The 23,705-nt window shown below is 53.3% G+C and overlaps 1 protein-coding gene across 1 annotated transcript in view; it reads left to right on the top strand.

Annotated features, from left to right (window-relative positions):
- Positions 1–10,548: 10,548 nt before the first annotated feature.
- Positions 10,549–23,705, top strand: part of PRDM2 (PR/SET domain 2) — a 40,459-nt gene continuing 27,302 nt past the window's right edge. The window contains exon 1 of the mRNA XM_077458383.1: positions 10,549–10,821. The gene's annotated coding sequence lies outside the window, so the exon portion shown is untranslated. The remainder of the gene's footprint in view (positions 10,822–23,705) is intronic.

Genomic DNA, 23,705 nt, shown 5'->3' on the forward strand with positions numbered 1-23,705 from the left:
CAGTGGGATCTCGAGGTGGCGGGATCTCGAGGTGGCGAGATGGGAGGCGGTGGCGGGATGGGAGGTGATTGGAATCTCGGCAGTGGGATGGGAAGGGCTGGGATGGGAGGCGGGAGGATCTCGAGATGGCGGGATCTCGATGTGGTGAGATGGGAGGCGGGGGGATCTTGAGGCGGCGGGTTGGGAGGCGACGGGATCCCGAGGTGGCGGGATGGGAGGCAACGGGATTTCGAGGCAGTGGGATGGTAGGTGGCGGGATCTCGAGGTGGCAGGATCTGAAGGCGGCGAGATGGTAGGCGGCGGGATCTCGAGGCGGCGAGATCTCGAGGCGGCGGGATGGGAGGCGGCGGGAGGGGAGGTGGCGGGATCTGAAGGCGGCGAGATGGTAGGTGGCGGGATCTCAAGGTGGCGAGATGGGAGGCAGGGTGATCTCGAGGAGGCGGGATGGGAGGTGGCGGGATCTTGAGGCGGCGGGAGGGGAGGTGGCGAGATCTCAAGGCTGCGAGATGGGAGGTGGCGGGATCTCGAGGTGGCGGGTTGGGAGGTGGCGGGATCTCGAGGCGACAGGTTCTCCAGGTGACGGGTTGGCAGGTGGCGGGATCTCGAGGGGGCGGGATGGTAGGCGACGAGATCTTGAAGTGGCGGGTTGGGAGGTGGCGGGATCTTGAGGCAATGGGATCTCGAGGTGGCAGGATGGGAGGCGACGGGATCTTGAGACAGTGGGATGGTAGGTGTCGGATCTCGAGGTGACGGGGTGGGAGGCGGCTAGATACTGAGGTGGTGGGATCTCAAGGCGACGGGATGGGAGGCGGGGGTATCTCAAGGCGACTGGATGGGAGGTGGGGGTAGCTTGAGGCGGCGGGATGGGAGGCGACGGGATCTCTAGGTGGCGGGATGGGAAGCAACAGGATCTTGAGACAGTGGGATGGTAGGCGTCGGATCTCGAGGTGACGGGGTGGGAGGCAGCGAGATACTGAGGTGGTGGGATCTCAAGGTGGCGAGATAGGCGGGGGTATCTCGAGGCGGCGGGATGGGAGGCGCTGGATCTCAAGGCGGCGAGATGGGAGGTGGCGGGATTTGAGGCAATGGGATCTCAAAGTGATGGGTTGGGAGGTGGCGGGATCTCGCGGTGGCGGCAGGATGGGAGGCAACAGGTTCTCGAGGTGGCGGGTTGGGAGGTGGCGGGATGGGAGGCGACAGGATCTCGAGGCAGTGGGATGGTAGGTGGCGGGATCTGAAGGCGGCGAGATGGTAGGTGGCGGGATCTCAAGGTGGCGAGATGGGAGGCAGGGGGATCTCGAGGCGGCGGGATGGGAGGTGACGGGATCTCGAGGCGGCGGGAGGGGAGGTGGCAGGTTCTCAAGGCGGCGAGATGGGAGGTGGAGGGTTGGGAGGCGGCAGGTTCGCGAGGTGACGGGTTGGCAGGTGGCGGGATGGTAGGCGACGAGATCTTGAAGTGGCGGGTTGGGAGGTGGCGGGATCTTGAGGCAATGGGATCTCGAGGTGGCAGGATGGGAGGCGACGGGATCTTGAGACAGTGGGATGGTAGGTGTCGGATCTCGAGTTGATGGGGTGGGAGGCGGCGAGATACTGAGGTGGTGGGATCTCAAGGTGGCGAGATAGGATGCGGGGGGTATCTCGAAGCGGCGGGGGATCTCGAGGTGGCGGGATCTCAAGGCGGCGAGATGGGAGGTGGCGGGATTTGAGGCAATGGGATCTCGAGGTGATGGGTTGGGAGGTGGCGGGATCTCGCGGTGGCGGCAGGATGGGAGGCAACAGGTTCTCGAGGTGGCGGGATGGGAGGCGACAGGATCTCGAGGTGGCGGGTTGGGAGGCGACGGGATCTCGAGGTGACGGTTTGGGAGGTGGCAGGATCTCGAGGCGGCGGAATGGGAGGCGACGGGATCTCGAGGTGGCCGGGTCTCAAGGTGGCGGGATCCTGAGGTGGCAGGATGGGAGGTGCCGGGATCTTAAGTTCTGAGGTGGTGGGATCTCGAGGTGGGAGGGGGCAGGATCTCGAGGCAGCGGCCTTCTCCCTGACTGACTATATTGGGTTCTTCTATCCCATGGCGGATGCAGAGGGAGGAGGTGTAAAGTGGATATGGCGGCTTGCCCCTCCCCTCTGAGGAAGAAAAAGACAAAGCATTTGAAACGCGTTGGATTACCCAGCCAGAGGGACTTCAGTGAAGACATAAGACAGTCCGGTGTATGTCCGGAGTCTGGTCCGGGTCACATGGGGGGGGGGCGGCTACTTTGTAAAAAAAAATGTTTTTCAGCCTCTCTCTGACATAGAAGGTAGAATAGTTTTTACTATAAACTGTCCAGTCATCATGCTGACTGCGCTGCCATAGGAGGAAAGTCGTCATTGCAGCTCCATTCATGTCAGGAAATAGAAGATTCTGGGCGGAGTTGAGCTTTAAAGTGTTCTGAAATCTGTAACCAGAAATGTCACCGATCGTTGGATGTGGCGGCTGCATTCGTTTGAAAGCCAAACTTCGGCTCACACTTTATAATCCGTTACAAAAAACAGTTTTCTTTCTTTTGGGATAAAGATTTTACATAGTATAATAAAAAGCTGATCATTGTAAGCACCCCTGTCGGTGGTAAATGTTTTGTCTCCTCCCTCCAACTGATACATTCTTCTGGGGAGCTCGAGCTTATGAAAAACAGACTTATAGGCCAGATCACCAGATGAAACTAGAATTAAGAAAACCTAAAAAAAGAAAATGGATGCAGCCGTCACATCTGGTTGGTAATCCGCAATTGGGTATAATACCGTTTTAACCCTTTCACTGCCGGCATGTAAACGGAACCCCGTTTTCCGGCTATCGTGTGAAAAGACTTTAGAGCTGCCATGATGACTACTTCACTGCTGGGAAGGTGCTGCACCCCCTCCCCCCCCCCAACCCCTTCCACCATGTACCCCCGCTCATCTGCCCCTCTTGGGTCCAGGACCCCCCATGGTGGCGGAAGATCAGCAAACATCCAATCACTGATGTCCCCTGTGATGGATGAACCTGGAAGCGTTCAGCTCGGAGCACTTCTGGGTTCAGTTATCAGACCCCGCCCACTAAAGAGAAGAGACAGTTATCAGACCCCGCCCACTAGGGAGCCCGGTTTGTGTTAGATCGGGTTCAGCAGGGTGAAGGTGTGACACTGGGGGGGGGGGGGGGGGCGGGGTCTACCATGTCCAAATAAATAAAAAGTCCTATATGTTTTTACCCCCCCCCCCCCCCCGGCTGACCCCCAGTTTATTCACATACATACATAAACCTATGTATGAAGACGATTGCACGACGCACATTGGGCCACACGCTGGACGGAGGTTGATGAATAATTTCACTTCAAGAGAACTTATTCTGACATTTTTTACGGTAAGCTGGGTGACGCAATCTGAGCCGCCAGATATTTGGTGTCAATTTGCCCCACAATCTTCAATTTGACCAAAAATTGGGACGTTTTGTTTGTGCTGAAAAGAGATGTGATGACAAAGTACTGGGGGCAAAAGAATGGTGGCCGGTGCTCTGGACTGAAGAGTCACAATGGGAAATATCTGGCTGTAGCAGGAGGCAGTTTGTTGGGGGAAGGGCTGGAGAGCGGTACAAGAATGAGTGTCTGCAGACAACTGTGAAGCATGGTGGAGGTTCCTTGCAAGTCTGGGGCTGCGTTTCTGCCAATAGAGTTGGAGATTTATTCAGGATCAATGGTGTCCTCAATGCTAAGAAATACAGGCGGACACGTTTCCATCATGCCATACCATCAGGGAGGCGTGTGATTGGTCCCAAATTTCTTCTGCAGCAGGACAACCCTCAAACATCCAGCCAATGTCAGTGTAAAGAAGTAGGAGGAGTCCTGGAAGTGATGGTTTGGCCCTCACAGAGCCCTGATCTCCCTATCATGGAGTCTGTCTGGGATGAAGGATTGGAGGCAGAACAATCTACCTGCCGAGGTTCCTTCACCAACTGTGTGCAAGTCTGCCTAGAAAAGGGTGGGGGGGGACACCCCAAAAAATTGATTGGATCTGGATTTCGATTCATTTACGTTCCATTTTCTTCATTGAAAAAATAAATGATTAACACTTTGATGTCTGAAAGACGACTTCATTTCCTGGCATCACATCTGCCTAAGACTTTTTTGCACAGTATTGTATATAAGGGTTCTCCTGGAGTTGAGGCGCAGCCAGTGCTGTATGGAGGTGGGGGTGTGTAGAAGGGGTGGACATATATTTTGGGGTTCTCCTGGAGTTGAGGCGCAGCCAGTGCTGTATGAAGGTGGGGGTGTGTAGAAGGGGTGGACGTATATTTTGGGGTTCTCCTGGAGTTGAGGTGCACACAGATCTGTATGGAGGTGGGGGTGTAGAAGGGATGGATGTATATTTTGGGGTCCTCCTGGAGTTGAGGTGCAGCCACTGCTGTATGGAGGTGGGGGTGTAGAAGGGATGGATGTATATTTTAGGGTCCTCCTGGAGTTGAGGTGCAGCCACTGCTGTATGGAGGTGGGGGTGTAGAAGGGATGGATGTATATTTTGGGGTTCTCCTGGAGTTGAGGTGCAGCCACTGCTGTATGGAGGTGGGGGTGTAGAAGGGATGGATGTATATTTTGGGGTTCTCCTGGAGTTGAGGTGCACCCAGATCTGTATGGAGGTGGGGGTGTAGAAGGGATGAACATATATTTTAGGGTCCTCCTGGAGTTAAGGTGCAGCCACTGCTGTATGGAGGTGGGGGTGTAGAAGGGATGGATGTATATTTTGGGGTTGTCCTGGAGTTGAGGTGCAGCCACTGCTGTATGGAGGTGGGGGTGTAGAAGGGATGGATGTATATTTTGGGGTTCTCCTGGAGTTGAGGTGCAGCCACTGCTGTATGGAGGTGGGGTGTAGAAGGGATGGATGTATATTTTGGGGTTCTCCTGGAGTTGAGGTGCAGTATGGAAGTCGGGTGACATTATTTCCTGCAATCGTTAATTGTTCTTTGATGAAAGGAAGAACGTTGGTTAATCTTTTACATTGGGGATCTCCATGTGAAGTCAAAGTTCAGTTTTGGTCATTAAAATTCTATCATTTAACCGGCCGGTAGTAAAACATTCGCAGGGGATGCTGAGCTGGGGGGGGCGTTCAGGATTACAGTTTTCAGCATCTGTACTGAGGATTGCGATCACAACCTTGCAGCTGACGGGTCATCCCTTCTGTCCTTATTTCATGCAGAATGGTGGAGAAGCCCGGGATTGTCATGTGACCACCCCCCACACCGTGTGTGTATATATATATATATAGGATGTCATCCCGCTATAGACCAACCCTCCTACAATATAAATATACCACAAATGTCAGGAATGTCAAATCATCCCAAGTCTCTGATGATTGATGGGCCCAGGCTGGTGATGTCACACCCGCCAGAAATCTGGGGCTGTCCTCTGCACACTTCCTGAGCCGCCCCCCACCCCCGTTCTCTGCACACTTACTGAGCCGCCCCCCCCCCCCCATCTTCTGCACGTTTCCTGAGCCCCCCCCCATCCTCTGCATATTTCTTGAGCCCCCCATCCTCTGCACACTTCCTGAGCCCCCCATCCTCTGCACACTTCCTGAGCCCCCCCTATCTTCTGCACACCTTTGGACCCTCCCCCCATCCTCTGCACACTTCCTGAGCCCCCCATCCTCTGCACACTTCCTGAGCCCCCCCTATCTTCTGCACACTTTTGGACCCGCCCCCCTGTCCTCTGCATATTTCTTGAGCCCCCCATCCTCTGCACACTTCCTGAGCCCCCCTGTCTTCTGCACACTTTTGGACCCTCCCCCCATCCTCTGCACATTTCTTGAGCCCCCCGCCCCCGTCCTCTGCACATTTCTTGACCCCCCCCCCCGTCCTCTGCACATTTCTTGACCCCCCCCCCCCCGTCCTCTGCGCATTTCTTGAGCCCCCCCACCTGTCCTCTGCACACTTCCTGAGCAACCCATCCTCGACACATTTCTTGAGCCCTCCCCCCAGTCCTCGGCACACTTTCTGAGCCACCCCCCCCCATATCCCCTGCACACTTCCTTAACTCCTCTGGTGTGATCCTCCTGTCCCTCTCCTCTGACACAGTGGGCGTGCGAATAGCGAGGTGAGAGTTCAAATTATGTGGTGGGTGTGGGAATGGCGGTGTGAGCGTGCAAATTATGTGGTGGGAATGGCAATGTGGGCGTGAAAATACTGTGATGGGCGTGCAAATGACATGGTGGGCATGCGAGTGGCACGGTGGGAATTGGGCGTGGGAATGGTGTGGTCGTTGTAGGAATGATGCGGTCTGCTTGCCAATGACACGCTGGGCGTGTGAATGATGCGGTCTGCATGCAATTGGTGCGGTGGGCATGCTAATGGCGCAGTTGATGTGGGAATGACTCTGTCACTGTACGAATGGCGTGTGGGAGTGCGAATTAAGCTGTGGGTGTGCGAATGGCACGGTGGGCTGTAAATGACGCAGTGGGTGTGCGAATGACTCCGTCACCGTGAAAATGGCGTGGTAGGAGTGCGAATGACGCAGTGGGCGTGCGAATGGTGCGATGGGTGTACGAATGGAGCGGTGGGCTTGCAAATGGCGTGGTGGGTGTAAGAATGGCGCGGCAGGCTGGGAATCACGCGGTGGGCGTGTGAATGACGTGGTGGGAATGGTACGGTGGACGTGCGAATAGCGCGGTGGGCTGTAAATAGCGCGGTGTGGGAATGACTCTGTCACCATGCAAATGGCACTGCGGGCGTGCGAATGACGCGTTGGGCGTGGGAATGACGCGGTCTTATTGCGACTAGCACGGTGGGAACGCGAAATGGAATGGTGGGCTGTAAATGATGCGGTGGGTGTGTGAATGGCGCGGAGGGCTGTGAATGATGCGGTGGGTGTGTGAATGATGCGGTGGGTGTGTGAATGATGCAGTGGGTGTGTGAGTGGCGCGGCGGTTTGTGAATGATGCGGTAAGTGTGTAAATGGCGCGGCGGGCTGTGAATGATGCGGTGGGTGTGTGAATGACGCGGTGGGTGTGTAAATGGCGCGGTGGGCTGTGAATGGCGCGGTGGGCTGTGAATGGCGCGGTGGGCTGTGAATGACGCGGCGGGCTGTGAATGATGCGGCGGGCTGTGAATGATGTGGTGGGCTGTGAATAATGCGGTAAGTTTGTGAATGGCGCGGTGGGCTGTGAATGATGCGGTGGATGTGTGAATGGCGCTGCAGGCTGTGAATGATGCGGTGGGTGTGTGAATGGTGCGGTGGGTGTGTGAATGGCGCGGCGGGCTGTGAATGATGCGGTGGGTGTGTGAATGGTGCGGCGGGCTGTGAATGGCGCGGTGGATGTGTGAATGGCGTGGTGGGTGTGTGAATGGCGCGGTGGGTGTGTGAATGGCGCGGCGGGCTGTGAATGGCGCGGTGGGTGTGTGAATGATGCGGTGGGTGTGTGAATGGCGCGGTGGGTGTGTGAATGGCGCGGCGGGCTGTGAATGATGCAGTGGGTGTGTGAATGGCGCGGTGGGTGTGTGAATGATGCGGTGGGTGTGTGAATGGCGCGGCGGGCTGTGAATGGCGCTGTGGGTGTGTGAATGATGTGGTGGGTGTGTGAATGGCGCGGCGGGCTGTGAATGGCGCGGCGGGCTGTGAATGGCGCTGTGGGTGTGTGAATGATGTGGTGGGTGTGTGAATGGCGCGGCGGGCTGTGAATGGCGCTGTGGGTGTGTGAATGATGCGGTGGATGTGTGAATGGCGTGGTGGGTGTGTGAATGGCGCGGCGGGCTGTGAATGGCGCTGTGGGTGTGTGAATGATGTGGTGGGTGTGTGAATGGCGCGGCGGGCTGTGAATGGCGCGGCCGGCTGTGAATGGCGCTGTGGGTGTGTGAATGATGTGGTGGGTGTGTGAATGGCGCGGCGGGCTGTGAATGGCGCTGTGGGTGTGTGAATGATGCGGTGGATGTGTGAATGGCGTGGTGGGTGTGTGAATGGCGCTGTGGGTGTGTGAATGGCGCGGTGGATGTGTGAATGGCGTGGTGGGTGTGTGAATGATGTGGTGGGTGTGTGAATGGCGCGGCGGGCTGTGAATGGCGCGGTGGGTGTGTGAATGATGTGGTGGGTGTGTGAATGATGCCGTGGGTGTGTGAATGGTGTGGCGGGCTGTGAATGGCGCGGTGGGTGTGTGAATGATGTGGTGGGTGTGTGAATGGCGCGGTGGATGTGTGAATGGCGTGGTGGGTGTGTGATGTGGTGGGTGTGTGAATGGCGCGGCGGGCTGTGAATGGCGCGGTGGGTGTGTGAATGATGTGGTGGGTGTGTGAATGGCGCGGTGGGCTGTGAATGGCGCGGTGGGCTGTGAATGGCGCGGTGGGCTGTGAATGACGCGGCGGGCTGTGAATGATGCGGCGGGCTGTGAATGATGTGGTGGGCTGTGAATAATGCGGTAAGTTTGTGAATGGCGCGGTGGGCTGTGAATGATGCGGTGGATGTGTGAATGGCGCTGCAGGCTGTGAATGATGCGGTGGGTGTGTGAATGGTGCGGTGGGTGTGTGAATGGCGCGGCGGGCTGTGAATGATGCGGTGGGTGTGTGAATGGTGCGGCGGGCTGTGAATGGCGCGGTGGATGTGTGAATGGCGTGGTGGGTGTGTGAATGGCGCGGTGGGTGTGTGAATGGCGCGGCGGGCTGTGAATGGCGCGGTGGGTGTGTGAATGATGCGGTGGGTGTGTGAATGGCGCGGTGGGTGTGTGAATGGCGCGGCGGGCTGTGAATGATGCAGTGGGTGTGTGAATGGCGCGGTGGGTGTGTGAATGATGCGGTGGGTGTGTGAATGGCGCGGCGGGCTGTGAATGGCGCTGTGGGTGTGTGAATGATGTGGTGGGTGTGTGAATGGCGCGGCGGGCTGTGAATGGCGCGGCGGGCTGTGAATGGCGCTGTGGGTGTGTGAATGATGTGGTGGGTGTGTGAATGGCGCGGCGGGCTGTGAATGGCGCTGTGGGTGTGTGAATGATGCGGTGGATGTGTGAATGGCGTGGTGGGTGTGTGAATGGCGCGGCGGGCTGTGAATGGCGCTGTGGGTGTGTGAATGATGTGGTGGGTGTGTGAATGGCGCGGCGGGCTGTGAATGGCGCGGCCGGCTGTGAATGGCGCTGTGGGTGTGTGAATGATGTGGTGGGTGTGTGAATGGCGCGGCGGGCTGTGAATGGCGCGGCGGGCTGTGAATGGCGCTGTGGGTGTGTGAATGATGTGGTGGGTGTGTGAATGGCGCGGCGGGCTGTGAATGGCGCTGTGGGTGTGTGAATGATGCGGTGGATGTGTGAATGGCGTGGTGGGTGTGTGAATGGCGCGGCGGGCTGTGAATGGCGCTGTGGGTGTGTGAATGATGTGGTGGGTGTGTGAATGGCGCGGCGGGCTGTGAATGGCGCGGCCGGCTGTGAATGGCGCTGTGGGTGTGTGAATGATGTGGTGGGTGTGTGAATGGCGCGGCGGGCTGTGAATGGCGCTGTGGGTGTGTGAATGATGCGGTGGATGTGTGAATGGCGTGGTGGGTGTGTGAATGGCGCTGTGGGTGTGTGAATGGCGCGGTGGATGTGTGAATGGCGTGGTGGGTGTGTGAATGATGTGGTGGGTGTGTGAATGGCGCGGCGGGCTGTGAATGGCGCGGTGGGTGTGTGAATGATGTGGTGGGTGTGTGAATGATGCCGTGGGTGTGTGAATGGTGTGGCGGGCTGTGAATGGCGCGGTGGGTGTGTGAATGATGTGGTGGGTGTGTGAATGGCGCGGTGGATGTGTGAATGGCGTGGTGGGTGTGTGATGTGGTGGGTGTGTGAATGGCGCGGCGGGCTGTGAATGGCGCGGTGGGTGTGTGAATGATGTGGTGGGTGTGTGAATGGCGCGGCGGGCTGTGAATGATGTGGTGGGTGTGTGAATGATGTGGTGGGTGTGTGAATGGCGTGGTGGGTGTGTGAATGGCGTGGTGGGTGTGTGAATGATGTGGTGGGTGTGTGAATGGCGTGGTGGGTGTGTGAATGGCGCGGTGGGTGTGTGAATGGCGCGGTGGGTCTGTGAATGGCGCGGCGGGCTGTGAATGGCGCGGTGGGTGTGTGAATGATGTGGTGGGTGTGTGAATGGCGCGGTCTGCGTGTGAATGCAATAAAAAGGGTTGGAATTAAAAAGAACCTGTGGAATGTGCGTGGGATAACGCCTTCGTTGTCACCTGATTACCGATCGATGACACGATCTGGGGGTCACAGTTTAACACACGCATGCGCTGTGCATTTGGAACACGTTTTCGATCGATTCCACTACTTAAAAAGCACAGATTTGGGTGAATAAGATCCGACATGTTGGGTTGTTTTGGCATAAAAATGTTGAGAATCGGAATGAAGGAAAGTCGAAGGATCGAACGTATGGATCGCTTCTCTGACCGTGTATGGGCAGCTCCAGTCGCTGAGGGCGGCAGCCAATCAGGACGGGTCAGTGATTCGCCACCATGCAGTCCTCCTTCCAGCAGAGGGATTGCAGGCTGAGCCCCCCCCCCCTCCTCTCTCTCCTCCCCCCTCCCCCCTCCCCTCCTCCGCTCGCTCTTCCTGTTTGGTGAGTCAGTCGGTTGGGAAATATGTTGCAGAGTGCAGCAGCTGCTTGGAGGCTCCACACCCTCCGGCCTGCGACTCTCCACTAACAAGCCGCCCTCTGATTGGTCTTCTGTCTGTCTCTCTCCTTCCTCAGCCAATCGAGCCGGGCGAGGAGCTGCTGGTCTGGTACAATGGAGAAGACAACCCGGAGATAGCAGCTGCTCTGGAAGAAGAGAGGGCTGCCAGCCAACGCAGCAAGAGGGGCTCCCCCAAATCCCGCAGAGGTAAGGGGGTCTGTCACTGCGGGGAGGGGGTGGGGGGATCTGTCACCGCGGGGGGAAGGGGGGGGGCTTGTCTTCCTGCCATGTCGCTGTGACCTTTCCCAGACTCAGCTGTGTGTGTGCGATCGTTCGTCCTCCATCGGTTTGGGACTTCCTGGCACGCTCGGCCTCTCCCCCGAGAAAAGTGATCAGCCCCGACAACCGATTCCGCCCCCCCCCGACAACTGATCCCCCGCCTCGTATCGGCTCCCCCGTCAGGCGCTGAGCTGGCAGTCAGGTGTCAGGATGACAGTTCATGCGGGACGTTCCCAGAGCTCAGACTGGAGGGATCAGCATAGGGATTACACAGCTTTCCGGGGGAGGGGATCTCAGGATCGGGCCCTAAGCTGACAAGTCGGGGCCCCGGGGTCACTTTAAACCTCAGGGGATCCCTCCGTACCGGGAGATGCGAACCTTCAGACATCCGGGCTGATGATCGGGGAGGACAGTCAGTTCCCCCCCAACTGTCATCACCCCAAGATCTGTCCCCCCCCATCACTATCCTCACCCGGAGATCTGTCCCCCCCATCACTATCATCACCCCGAGATCTGTCCCCCCATCACTATCATCACCCCGAGATCTGTCCCCCCATCACTATCATCACCCCGAGATCTGTCCCCCCAATCACTATCATCACCCCGAGATCTGCCCCCCCATCACTATCATCACCCCGAGATCTGTCCCCCCATCACTATCATCACCCCGAGATCTGTCCCCCCATCACTGTCATCACCCCGAGATCTGTCCCCCCATCACTGTCATCACCCCGAGATCTGTCCCCCCATCACTGTCATCACCCCGAGATCTGTCCCCCCATCACTGTCATCACCCCGAGATCTGTCCCCCCCCATCACTGTCATCACCCCAAGATCTGTCCCCCCCCATCACTATCATCACCCCGAGATCTGTCCCCCCATCACTATCATCACCCCGAGATCTGTCCCCCCATCACTATCATCACCCCGAGATCTGTCCCCCCATCACTATCATCACCCCGAGATCTGTCCCCCCCCATCACTATCATCACCCCAAGATCTGTCCCCCCCCATCACTATCATCACCCCGAGATCTGTCCCCCCCCATCACTATCATCACCCCGAGATCTGTCCCCCCATCACTATCATCACCCCAAGATCTGTCCCCCCCCCCATCACCATCATCACCCCGAGATCTTTCCCCCATCACTATCATCACCCCGAGATCTTTCCCCCCATCACTATCATCACCCCGAGATCTGTCCCCCCCATCACTATCATCACCCCGAGATCTGTCCCCCCATCACTATCATCACCCCGAGATCTGTCCCCCATCACTATCATCACCCGGAGATCTGTCCCCCCATCACTATCATCACCCGGAGATCTGTCCCCCCATCACTATCATCACCCCGAGATCTGTCCCCCATCACTATCATCACCCGGAGATCTGTCCCCCCATCACTATCATCACCCGGAGATCTGTCCCCCATCACTATCCTCACCCCGAGATCTGTCCCCCCATCACTATCATCACCCGGAGATCTTTCCCCCCATCACTATCATCACCCCGAGATCTTTCCCCCCATCACTATCATCACCCCGAGATCTTTCCCCCCCATCACTATCATCACCCCGAGATCTGTCCCCCCCATCACTATCATCACCCCAAGATCTGTCCCCCCATCACTGTCATCACCCCGAGATCTGTCCCCCCCCCATCACTGTCATCACCCGGAGATCTGTCCCCCCATCACTATCATCACCCGGAGATCTGTCCCCCCATCACTATCATCACCCCGAGATCTGTCCCCCATCACTATCATCACCCCGAGATCTGTCCCCCATCACTATCATCACCCCGAGATCTGTCCCCCATCACTATCATCACCCCGAGATCTGTCCCCCCATCACTATCATCACCCCGAGATCTGTCCCCCCATCACTATCATCACCCTGAGATCTGTCCCCCCATCACTCTCATCACCCCGAGATCTTCCCCCCATCACTATCATCACCCCGAGATCTGTCCCCATCACTATCATCACCCCGAGATCTGTCCCCCCATCACTATCATCACCCTGAGATCTGTCCCCCCATCACTATCATCACCCTGAGATCTGTCCCCCCATCACTATCATCACCCTGAGATCTGTCCCCCCATCACTATCATCACCCTGAGATCTGTCCCCCCATCACCCCGAGATCTGTCCCCCCCATCACTATCATCACCCCGAGATCTGTCCCCCCCCATCACTATAATCACCCCGAGATCTGTCCCCCCATCACTATCATCACCCCGAGATCTGTCCCCCCCATCACTATCATCACCCCGAGATCTGTCCCCCCCATCACCCCGAGATCTGTCCCCCCCATCACTATCATCACCCCGAGATCTGTCCCCCCCATCACTATCATCACCCCGAGATCTGTCCCCCCATCACTATCATCACCCCAAGATCTGTCCCCCCATCACTGTCATCACCCCGAGATCTGTCCCCCCCCCCCCATCACTGTCATCACCCCGAGATCTGTCCCCCCCCCCATCACTGTCATCACCCCGAGATCTGTCCCCCCCATCACTATCATCACCCTGAGATCTGTCCCCCCCATCACTATCATCACCCCGAGATCTGTCCCCCCATCACTATCATCACCCCGAGATCTGTCCCCCCCCCATCACTGTCATCACCCCGAGATCTGTCCCCCCCATCACTGTCATCACCCCGAGATCTGTCCCCCCCATCACTATCATCACCCTGAGATCTGTCCCCCCCATCACTATCATCACCCCGAGATCTGTCCCCCCCATCACTATCATCACCCCGAGATCTGTCCCCCCCATCACTGTCATCACCCCGAGATCTGTCCCCCCCATCACTGTCATCACCCCGAGATCTGTCCCCCCCATCACTGTCATCACCCCGAGATCTGTCCCCCCCATCACTGTCATCACCCCGAGATCTGTCCCCCCCATCACTATCATCACCCCGAGATCTGTCCCCCCCATCACTGTCATCACCCCGAGATCTGTCCCCCCCATCACTATCATCACCCTGAGATCTGTCCCACCCATCACCGATCCAGATCACAGATCCTTGTTCCTGAGGATTTAATGACAGCCAGCCACCAGAGTACCTGAACAGTGACTGCATCTGATTGGAGGATCCCTCTGATTGGGTGATATATTGATTGGAAGATCCCTCTGATTGGGTGATATTTTGATTGGAAGATCCCTCTGATTGGGTGATATTTTGATTGGAGGATGTCTCCGATTGGGTGTTGCCTTGATTGGAGGATGCCTCTGATTGGATGTTGCATTGACTGGAGGATGCCTTTGATTGGGTGAAGCATTGACTGGAGGATGCCTCTGATTGGGTGTTGCCTTGATTGGGTGAAGCATTGATTGGAGGATGCCTTTTGATTGGGTGAAGCATTGATTAGAGGATGCCTCTGATTGGGTGAAGCATTGATTGGAGGATGCCTCTGATTGGGTGTTGCCTTGATTGGGTGAAGCATTGATTGGAGGATGCCTTTTGATTGGGTGAAGCATTGATTGGAGGATGCCTCTGATTGGGTGAAGCATTGATTGGAGGATGCCTCTGATTGGGTGAAGCATTGATTGGAGGATGCCTCTGATTGGGTGAAGCATTGATTGGAGGATGCCTCTGATTGGGTGAAGCATTGATTGGAGGATGCCTTTGATTGGGTGAAGCATTGATTGGAGGATGCCTCTGATTGGGTGAAGCATTGATTGGAGGATGCCTCTGATTGGGTGAAGCATTGATTGGAGGATGCCTCTGATTGGATGCAGTTGCTGTTCAGCTGACAATATTTCCGACTTCTAGTTTGAATTCCTCCTTCGTTGGCTCCGGTGATGTCGGTTTGAATTTGGTCGGGTTCAGCAGCAATTGGGTGACATTCGATTGTCTTTGAATAATGTCGGAAATACAGGAAGTTAGTGATTGGGAAAGTGATGATGAGGAGAGCGGTCAGCAGGGGGCGCCCCATATTTCTCGCTGTTCGGGTTTGGAGGGCGATGAGGTGACCCATCAGTTGTATGTAGCGGGTTTGTTGTCATTTTCCAGGCCATGTGACCTATGCTTTCTGATTTTAGGTCATGTGACCCGCAGCGCCTCTTCGTCCTCTTTGACGGAATATCTGAGTCCCGGTACTCCTCAGCATGTGACCATACCCAGGGCACCATGGGAACCGCCATTACCCGTGGGGGGGGGGGGGAATTCTCACTCATTGCCGCCCTCTTCCTTCCTATCCGGCCTGATTTGGTAAGGCTCCACCCTTGTGCGACTCCAAAATCGTGCGATTTCCATTGTGACTTTGCAATGCGATTTTGGCTTTGACCAATGAGGACATACATGGTGGGACACAATTCCTTTTCCTGCCGCAGTGATTTATGGCTAGGCTAGTATTATTGCTAGTGTTAGGCTGGGCTGTGGGTTAGGGTTACATGCATATCATACAGGTGCAATTTTCATGCGACTTTTGGGGGTTTACATTGAAGTCTATGGCCCTAAAGTTGCATGAAAGTCGAGGGTCTGCTTTGAAGTCGCACAGATGTGACCGGCACTCCTGGGGAAACGGGGGATGCGATGGGGTCTAAAGTCACACAAGTGTAAATGGAGCCCAAATCTCACCTGACAATCGCACCTCAGACGTTCACCTTTGTCATCTCGTAGTCGGCACAACATTTACCAGAGACGTTCGATAAACGAGTTCCTAGGAGGTTAGGTTCTCGGGAAATTTGCCTTCCCTCCACCCCCCGCCCTCTGGACTGCCAGCACCATCTTTAGTGTGTCTTTCTCCTGATTGGAGAGATTCCCCCTCCCCCCGCAGGAGCCGTCCGTCCTGGTGAGACTCGCTGTGGGCCGGTCTTCCCCTCCAGCCATGCTTTGTGTTGGTGATGCCATCTTGGCCGATGCAGCGCCAGTGTAGTCTACTCCAATGGATGATTTCTTCTTCCTCCCCCTATGGGGGGGTCACTGACCTCCACTTCCACCATCCGATGTCTCGGACACGTTTTCACCAAACTCCGATTACCTTCCGACATCTGATAATACAATCTCCAATACAGATCAATATAGAGCTTGGCTCCGCCCAAAGGGAGGTCCTACTTGTAGGTGGATCCTGGTGGGTGGAGTAAGCCCCATGATCTCCGGCTCTGTTCTCTCCTCCTGGGAGTTTTTGGTGTTCCCACCTCCTGAGATCTGCTCTTCCATTCTCCATTATACAGATCCAGAAGAACAGGGGATGGTAGAACCCTGAGGTGGGGGCAGGGGCGTCAGGAGGGGGTGGCTAGGGGGGCTGAACCCCCCCAATGTGACCTGAAAAGCCTGAGTCTCAGGCATGCAGCTCTCCATTGTTAGCCGCGAGCGCCGGGACCAATCTGATCCCAAGTGCCATAGCGGGTCCCACCTTCTGGAGACTGCAATGCCTATGATGGACGTCCCACTGGTCCAATGCCAGCACTGCGGGACATGTGATGTCCATCATTGGCGCTGCAGGCTCCAGAAGGTGGGAATTACAGTGCGCCACCACGCAACATCCCCGCTCAGCGCTCAGGCAGGTCAGTGTAGGTAGGTCACTACCATCAGTGTGTCTAGGTAAGTCAGTGTATGTAGATCACTACCGTCAGTGTAGGTAGGTCAGTGTATGTAGGTCGGGTAGGTCAGTGTATGTAGGTCACTACCATCAGTGTAGTGTATGTAGATCACTACTGTAAGTGTAGGTAGGTCAGTGTATGTAGGTCACTATTAGGGGTGCAACGGATCGTCACCCTGTTCGGATCGGCACACGCCGCGATCCAAGGAGCGATCCAAGGCCTTAGGAGCGGCGCCCATCTTGGTGCACCCGTCTGCTGGTTACAATGTGATCGCTCAGTCAAATGACGGATCGATCACTCATGATGACGTTGGTTCCTCCCTCCCCTCTGTGTACAGATCTGTACAGGGTAGAGGAGAGATCGGATGGCAGTGGCGCTGTGGGCTGAATCTGTAGTGCCCACAGTGCTGCTCTGTGACAATTGCAGTCACAGCCATCCCTCCATACCCTGCCAATACTCTGCCATACTGTGCTAATACACTGCCAGTACCGTACCATACCGTGCCAATACTCTGCAATAGCGTGCCATACCTTGCCAATACTCTGCCATACCCAGCAATACCCGGTGATACCCAGCAATACCCAGCCATGCTCAGCCAATATTACAGTGGGGGAGATTGTGGATAATACAGTGGGGACTATATGGTGGTGGCATTTTCACAGGTTTTTGCAAGTTAAATTATTTGCTGATCCGAGGAACGATCCGATTCGTGAGTTTTTTGATCCGTTGCACCCCTAGTCGCTACCGTCAGTGTATGTAGGTCACTACCGTCAGTGTAGGTAGGTCAGTGTATGTAGGTCACTACTGTCAGTGTATGTAGATCACTACCGTCAGTGTAGGTAGGTCAGTGTATGTAGGTCACTACTGTCAGTGTATGTAGATCACTACCGTCAGTGTAGGTAGGTCAGTGTATGTAGGTCACTACTGTCAGTGTATGTAGGTCACTACTGTCAGTGTATGTAGGTCACTACTGTCAGTGTATGTAGGTCACTATTGTCAGTGTATGTAGGTCACTACTGTCAGTGTATGTAGGTAAGGTAGGTCAGTGTATGTAGGTCACTACTGTCAGTGTATGTAGGTAAGGTAGGTCAGTGTATGTAGGTCACTACCATCAGTGTATGTAGGTCAGTGTATGTAAGTCAGGTAGGTCAGTGTATGTAGGTCACTACCGTCAGTGTGTGTAGGTCAGTGTATGAAGGTTAGTGTATGTAAGTCAGTGTATGTAGGTCACTACCGTCAGTGTAGGTAGGTCAGTGCATGTAGGTTAGTGTATGCAAGTCAGCGTATGTAGGTTAGTGTATGTAGGTAGGTCAGGTAGGTCACGACCCAGCCAAAAAAAAAGCCTGCGTCACGTACTAAACCACCACAACCCCTCTTCCAGTCATAGAAAACTGATGGCAGAAAAAGATTAAGTAGTCCATCGAGTCTGACTATAGATCTATGTTTTTCCCAAGCACGTTTGAAGCCATTTACTGTTGACTGTCTGACTACCTCTGTTGGAAGTTTATTCCAATCATCAACCATTCTTTCAGTAATATAATACTTTCTAAGATTAGTTTTGAACTTTCCTCCAGTTAGTTTGAGGTCATGTTCCCGTGTTCTTGATTTTGGTTTCATATTTATTCATATGTATTTTTTTGGTTGAACCAGATGGATTTGTGTCTTTTTTTTTCAACCGGACTATGTAACTGTAATTATATTGAAAATACCTCCTTCCTGAACCTTATTCACCCCCTTGGTGTATTTAAGGGTTTCAATCGTGTCTCCCCTTTCCCTTCTTTCCTCCAGACCCTACATACTCAGTTCCTGGAGTATCTCTTGATATGTTTTATCCCCAAACCTTTCACCATTTTTTTTTTTTTTTTTTTACATGTCTCTGGACTTATCTATACTTTATCAATATCTTTCTGTAAGTGAGGTCTCCAGAAATGGACCTCCTTCCTCCTGCTGGTGACCCCTCTAGTGATATAAAGATCTATATAGAGGAATCAGGACCTCCTTCCTCCTGCCGGTGATCCCTCTAGTGATATAAAGATCTATATAGAGGAATCGGGACCTCCTTCCTCCCGCTGGTGACCCCTCTAGTGATATAAAGATCTATATAGAGGAATCAGGACCTCCTTCCTCCTGCTGGTGACCCCTCTAGTGATATAAAGATCTATATAGAGGAATCAGGACCTCCTTCCTCCTGCCGGTGACCCCTCTAGTGATATAAAGATCTCTATAGAGGAATCAGGACCTCCTTCCTCCTCATGGTGATCCCTCTAGTGATATAAAGATCTATATAGAGGAATCGGGACCTCCTTCCTCCCGCTGGTGACCCCTCTAGTGATATAAAGATCTATATAGAGGAATCAGGACCTCCTTCCTCCTGCTGGTGACCCCTCTAGTGATATAAAGATCTATATAGAGGAATCAGGACCTCCTTCCTCCCGCTGGTGACCCCTCTAGTGATATAAAGATCTATATAGAGGAATCAGGACCTCCTTCCTCCTGCTGGTGACCCCTCTAGTGATATAAAGATCTATATAGAGGAATCAGGACCTCCTTCCTCCTGCCGGTGACCCCTCTAGTGATATAAAGATCTATATAGAGGAATCAGGACCTCCTTCCTCCCGCTGGTGACCCCTCTAGTGATATAAAGATCTATATAGAGGAATCAGGACCTCCTTCCTCCTGCTGGTGACCCCTCTAGTGATATAAAGATCTATATAGAGGAATCAGGACCTCCTTCCTCCTGCCGGTGACCCCTCTAGTGATATAAAGATCTATATAGAGGAATCAGGACCTCCTTCCTCCTGCCGGTGACCCCTCTAGTGATATAAAGATCTCTATAGAGGAATCAGGACCTCCTTCCTCCTCATGGTGATCCCTCTAGTGATATAAAGATCTATATAGAGGAATCAGGACCTCCTTCCTCCTGCCGGTGACCCCTCTAGTGATATAAAGATCTCTATAGAGGAATCAGGACCTCCTTCCTCCTCATGGTGATCCCTCTAGTGATATAAAGATCTATATAGAGGAATCAGGACCTCCTTCCTCCTGCTGGTGACCCCTCTAGTGATATAAAGATCTCTATAGAGGAATCAGGACCTCCTTCCTCCTCATGGTGATCCCTCTAGTGATATAAAGATCTATATAGAGGAATCAGGACCTCCTTCCTCCTGCCGGTGACCCCTCTAGTGATATAAAGATCTATATAGAGGAATCAGGACCTCCTGCCGGTGATCCCTCTAGTGATATAAAGATCTATATAGAGGAATCAGGACCTCCTTCCTCCTGCCGGTGACCCCTCTAGTGATATAAAGATCTATATAGAGGAATCAGGACCTCCTTCTTCCTGCCGGTGATCCCTCTAGTGATATAAAGATCTATATAGAGGAATCAGGACCTCCTTCCTCCTGCTGTTGACCCCTCTAGTGATATAAAGATCTATATAGAGGAATCAGGACCTCCTTCTTCCTGCCGGTGACCCCTCTAGTGATATAAAGATCTATATAGAGGAATCGGGACCTCCTTCCTCCTGCCGCTGACCCCTCTAGTGATATAAAGATCTATATAGAGGAATCAGGACCTCCTTCCTCCCTCCGGTGACCCCTCTAGTGATATAAAGATCTATATAGAGGAATCAGGACCTCCTTCCTCCCTCCGGTGATCCCTCTAGTGATATAAAGATCTATATAGAGGAATCGGGACCTCCTTCCTCCTGCCGGTGATCCCTCTAGTGATATAAAGATCTATATAGAGGAATCAGGACCTCCTTCCTCCTGCCGGTGATCCCTCTAGTGATATAAAGATCTATATAGAGGAATCAGGACCTCCTTCTTCCTGCTGGTGACCCCTCTAGCGATATAAAGATCTATATAGAAGAATCAGGACCTCCTTCTTCATGCTGGTGACCCCTCTAGTGTTATAAAGATCTGTATAGAGGAATCAGGACCTCCTTCCTCCCACTGGTGATACCTTTAGTGATATAAAGCACTGCACAAACTGTTGGCGCTATATAAATCCTGTATAATAATAATAATATATAGAGGAATCAGGACCTCCTTCCTCCTGCCGGTGACCCCTCTAGTGATATAAAGATCTATATAGAGGAATCGGGACCTCCTTCCTCCTCCTGGTGACCCCTCTAGTGATATAAAGATCTATATAGAGGAATCAGGACCTCCTTCCTCATTCTGGTGATCCCTCTAGTGATATAAAGATCTATATAGAGGAATCGGGACCTCCTTCCTCCTGCCGGTGATCCCTCTAGTGATATAAAGATCTATATAGAGGAATCAGGACCTCCTTCCTCATTCTGGTGATCCCTCTAGTGATATAAAGATCTATATAGAGGAATCGGGACCTCCTTCCTCCTGCCGGTGATCCCTCTAGTGATATAAAGATCTATATAGAGGAATCAGGACCTCCTTCTTCCTGCTGGTGACCCCTCTAGCGATATAAAGATCTATATAGAGAAATTAGGACCTCCTTCCTCCCACCGGTGACCCCTCTAGCGATATAAAGATCTATATAGAGGAATCGGGACCTCCTTCCTCCTGCCGGTGACCCCTCTAGTGATATAAAGATCTATATAGAGGAATCAGGACCTCCTTCCTCCTGCCGGTGACCCCTCTAGCGATATAAAGATCTATATAGAGGAATCAGGACCTCCTTCCACCTGCTGGTGACCCCTCTAGTGATATAATTATCTATATAGAGGAATCAGGACCTCCTTCCTCCTGCCGGTGATCCCTCTAGTGATATAAAGATCTATATAGAAGAATCAGGACCTCCTTCCTCCTGCTGGTGACTCCTCTAGTGACGTAAAGATCTATATAGAGCAGGCACGTCCAAAGTCCGGCCCGCGGGCCAATCGCGGCCCGTGGTCCGGTTTTGAACGGCCCGCCTGGTTATTTAAACATACAGTGGTGTGAAAAAGTGTTTGCCCCCTCATTTCCTGTTCCTTTGCATGTTTGTCACACTTAAGTGTTTCGGAACATCAAACCAATTTAAACAATAGTCAAGGACAACACAAGTAAACACAAAATGCAATTTGTAAATGAAGGTGTTTATTATTAAAGGTGAAAAAAAATCCAAACCATCATGGCCCTGTGTGAAAAAGTGATTGCCCCCCTTGTTAAAACATACTATAACTGTGGTTGTCCACACCTGAGTTCAATTTCTCTAGCCACACCCAGGCCTGATTATTGCCACACCTGTTCACAATCAAGGCATCACTTAAATAGGAGCTGCTTGACACAGCAAGGTCCACCAGAAGATCCTTAAGGCCGGGTTCGCACCGCTGCGATGCGGGAACGCCGCAAATCCGCAGCGTTTTCCCGCATCGCACACCTCCCGCCGGCAGTTCACACTGCCCTATGCGGACGGCTGGGAGTGTCAATGTTATGTTAATGACACCCCCAGATCCGTCCGCATATCGCAGTGCGATCTGCCGACTCGCACAGGAATCGGATCGCATGGTGTGAACCCCCATGCGATCCGATTCTGTTGCGGACCAAAAAAAGGGTCCCGTGCGAGTTTGCTGCGGGAGCGCTGCGAATTCAGCCATACTATCTGTATGGCTGAACTCGCATCGCTACGGAGATCGGATGTGATTTACGGTGCGAATCACATCCGGATCTCCCCCCGCAGCAGTGTGAACCCAGCCTAAAAGCTACACATCATGCCGAGACCCAAAGAAATTCAGGAACAATTGAGAAAGAAAGTAATTGAGATCTATCAGTCTGGAAAGGGTTATAAAGCCATTTCCAAAGCTTTGGGAATCCAGCGAACCACAGTGAGAGCCATTATCCACAAATGGCGAAGACATGGAACAGTGGTGAACCTTCCCAGGAGTGGCCGGCCGCCCAAAATTACCCCAAGAGCGCAGCGACGACTCATCCAAGAGGTCACAAAAGACCCCACAACAACGTCCAAGGAACTGCAGGCCTCACTTGCCTCAGTTAAGGTCAGCGTTCATGCCTCCACCATCAGGAAAAGACTGGGCAAAAATGGCCTGCATGGCAGAGTTCCAAGGAGAAAACCACTGCTGAGCAAAAAGAACATCAAAGCTCGTCTCAATTTCTCCACAACACATCTTGATGATCCCCAAGACTTTTGGGACAACATTCTGTGGAGCGATGAGATAAAAGTGGAACTCTTTGGAAGGTGTGTGTCCAAGTATATCTGGCGTAGAAGGAACACTGCATTTCATAAAAAGAACATTATACCAACAGTAAAATATGGTGGTGGTAGTGTGATGGTCTGGGGCTGTTTTGCTGCTTCAGGACCTGGAAGACTTGCCGTGATAAAAGGAACTATGAATTCTGCTGTCTACCAAGAGATCCTGAAGGAGAATGTCTGACCATCTGTTCGTGTACTCAAGCTGAAACCAACTTGGGTTCTGCAGCAGGACAATGATCCTAAACACACCAGCAAGTCCACCACCGAATGGCTGAAGAAAAACAAAATGAAGACTTTGGAGTGGCCTAGCCAAAGTCCTGACCTGAATCCTATTGAGATGTTGTGGTATGACCTTAAAAAGGCCGTTCATGCTCGAAAACCCTCTAATGTAACTGAATTAGGACAATTCTGCAAAGATGAGTGGGCCAAAATTCCTCCAGGACGCTGTAAAAGCCTCATTGCACGTTATCGCAAACGCTTGGTTGCAGTTGTTGCTGCTAAGGGTGGCCCAACCAGTTATTAGGTTTAGGGGGCAATCACTTTTTCACACAGGACCATGATGGTTTGGATTTTTTTTCACCTTTAATAATAAACACCTTCATTTACAAATTGCATTTTGTGTTTACTTGTGTTGTCCTTGACTATTGTTTAAATTGGTTTGATGTTCCGAAACACTTAAGTGTGACAAACATGCAAAGGAACAGGAAATGAGGAAGGGGGCAAACACTTTTTCACACCACTGTATATATATATATATATTGTGGCCCTCGGCGATCTCCCAGTGCCGGGGCAACAAAAGATATGTAGTCCAGCTGTGTCGGAGGCGGGACGAGTGCCGTGCACACAGGAGGAGAATTTCCTGTTTACACGGCAGCCTCTGTAATAGGAAGTCTCATCTCTGCCATTGGACGACTGTGCTGTCCATCAAAGGAGGCGGGACTTTCTCTTAAAGAGGCCGTTGTGTAAACAGGAGATTCTCCTGTAAGATGTCTTTGGCGCTTGTCCTGCCCCCTCCATGTCCCCTCCATGGCTGCACTGATGGTAATGGTGGCTGCATTCCTGGCAATTGCAATTGTGGAGC

This window comes from Lithobates pipiens, unplaced genomic scaffold, assembly GCF_037356315.1.
Source record: "Lithobates pipiens isolate NorthernLeopardFrog02 unplaced genomic scaffold, aLitPip1_a1.2 Scaffold_27, whole genome shotgun sequence".
NCBI lineage: Eukaryota > Metazoa > Chordata > Amphibia > Anura > Ranidae > Lithobates > Lithobates pipiens.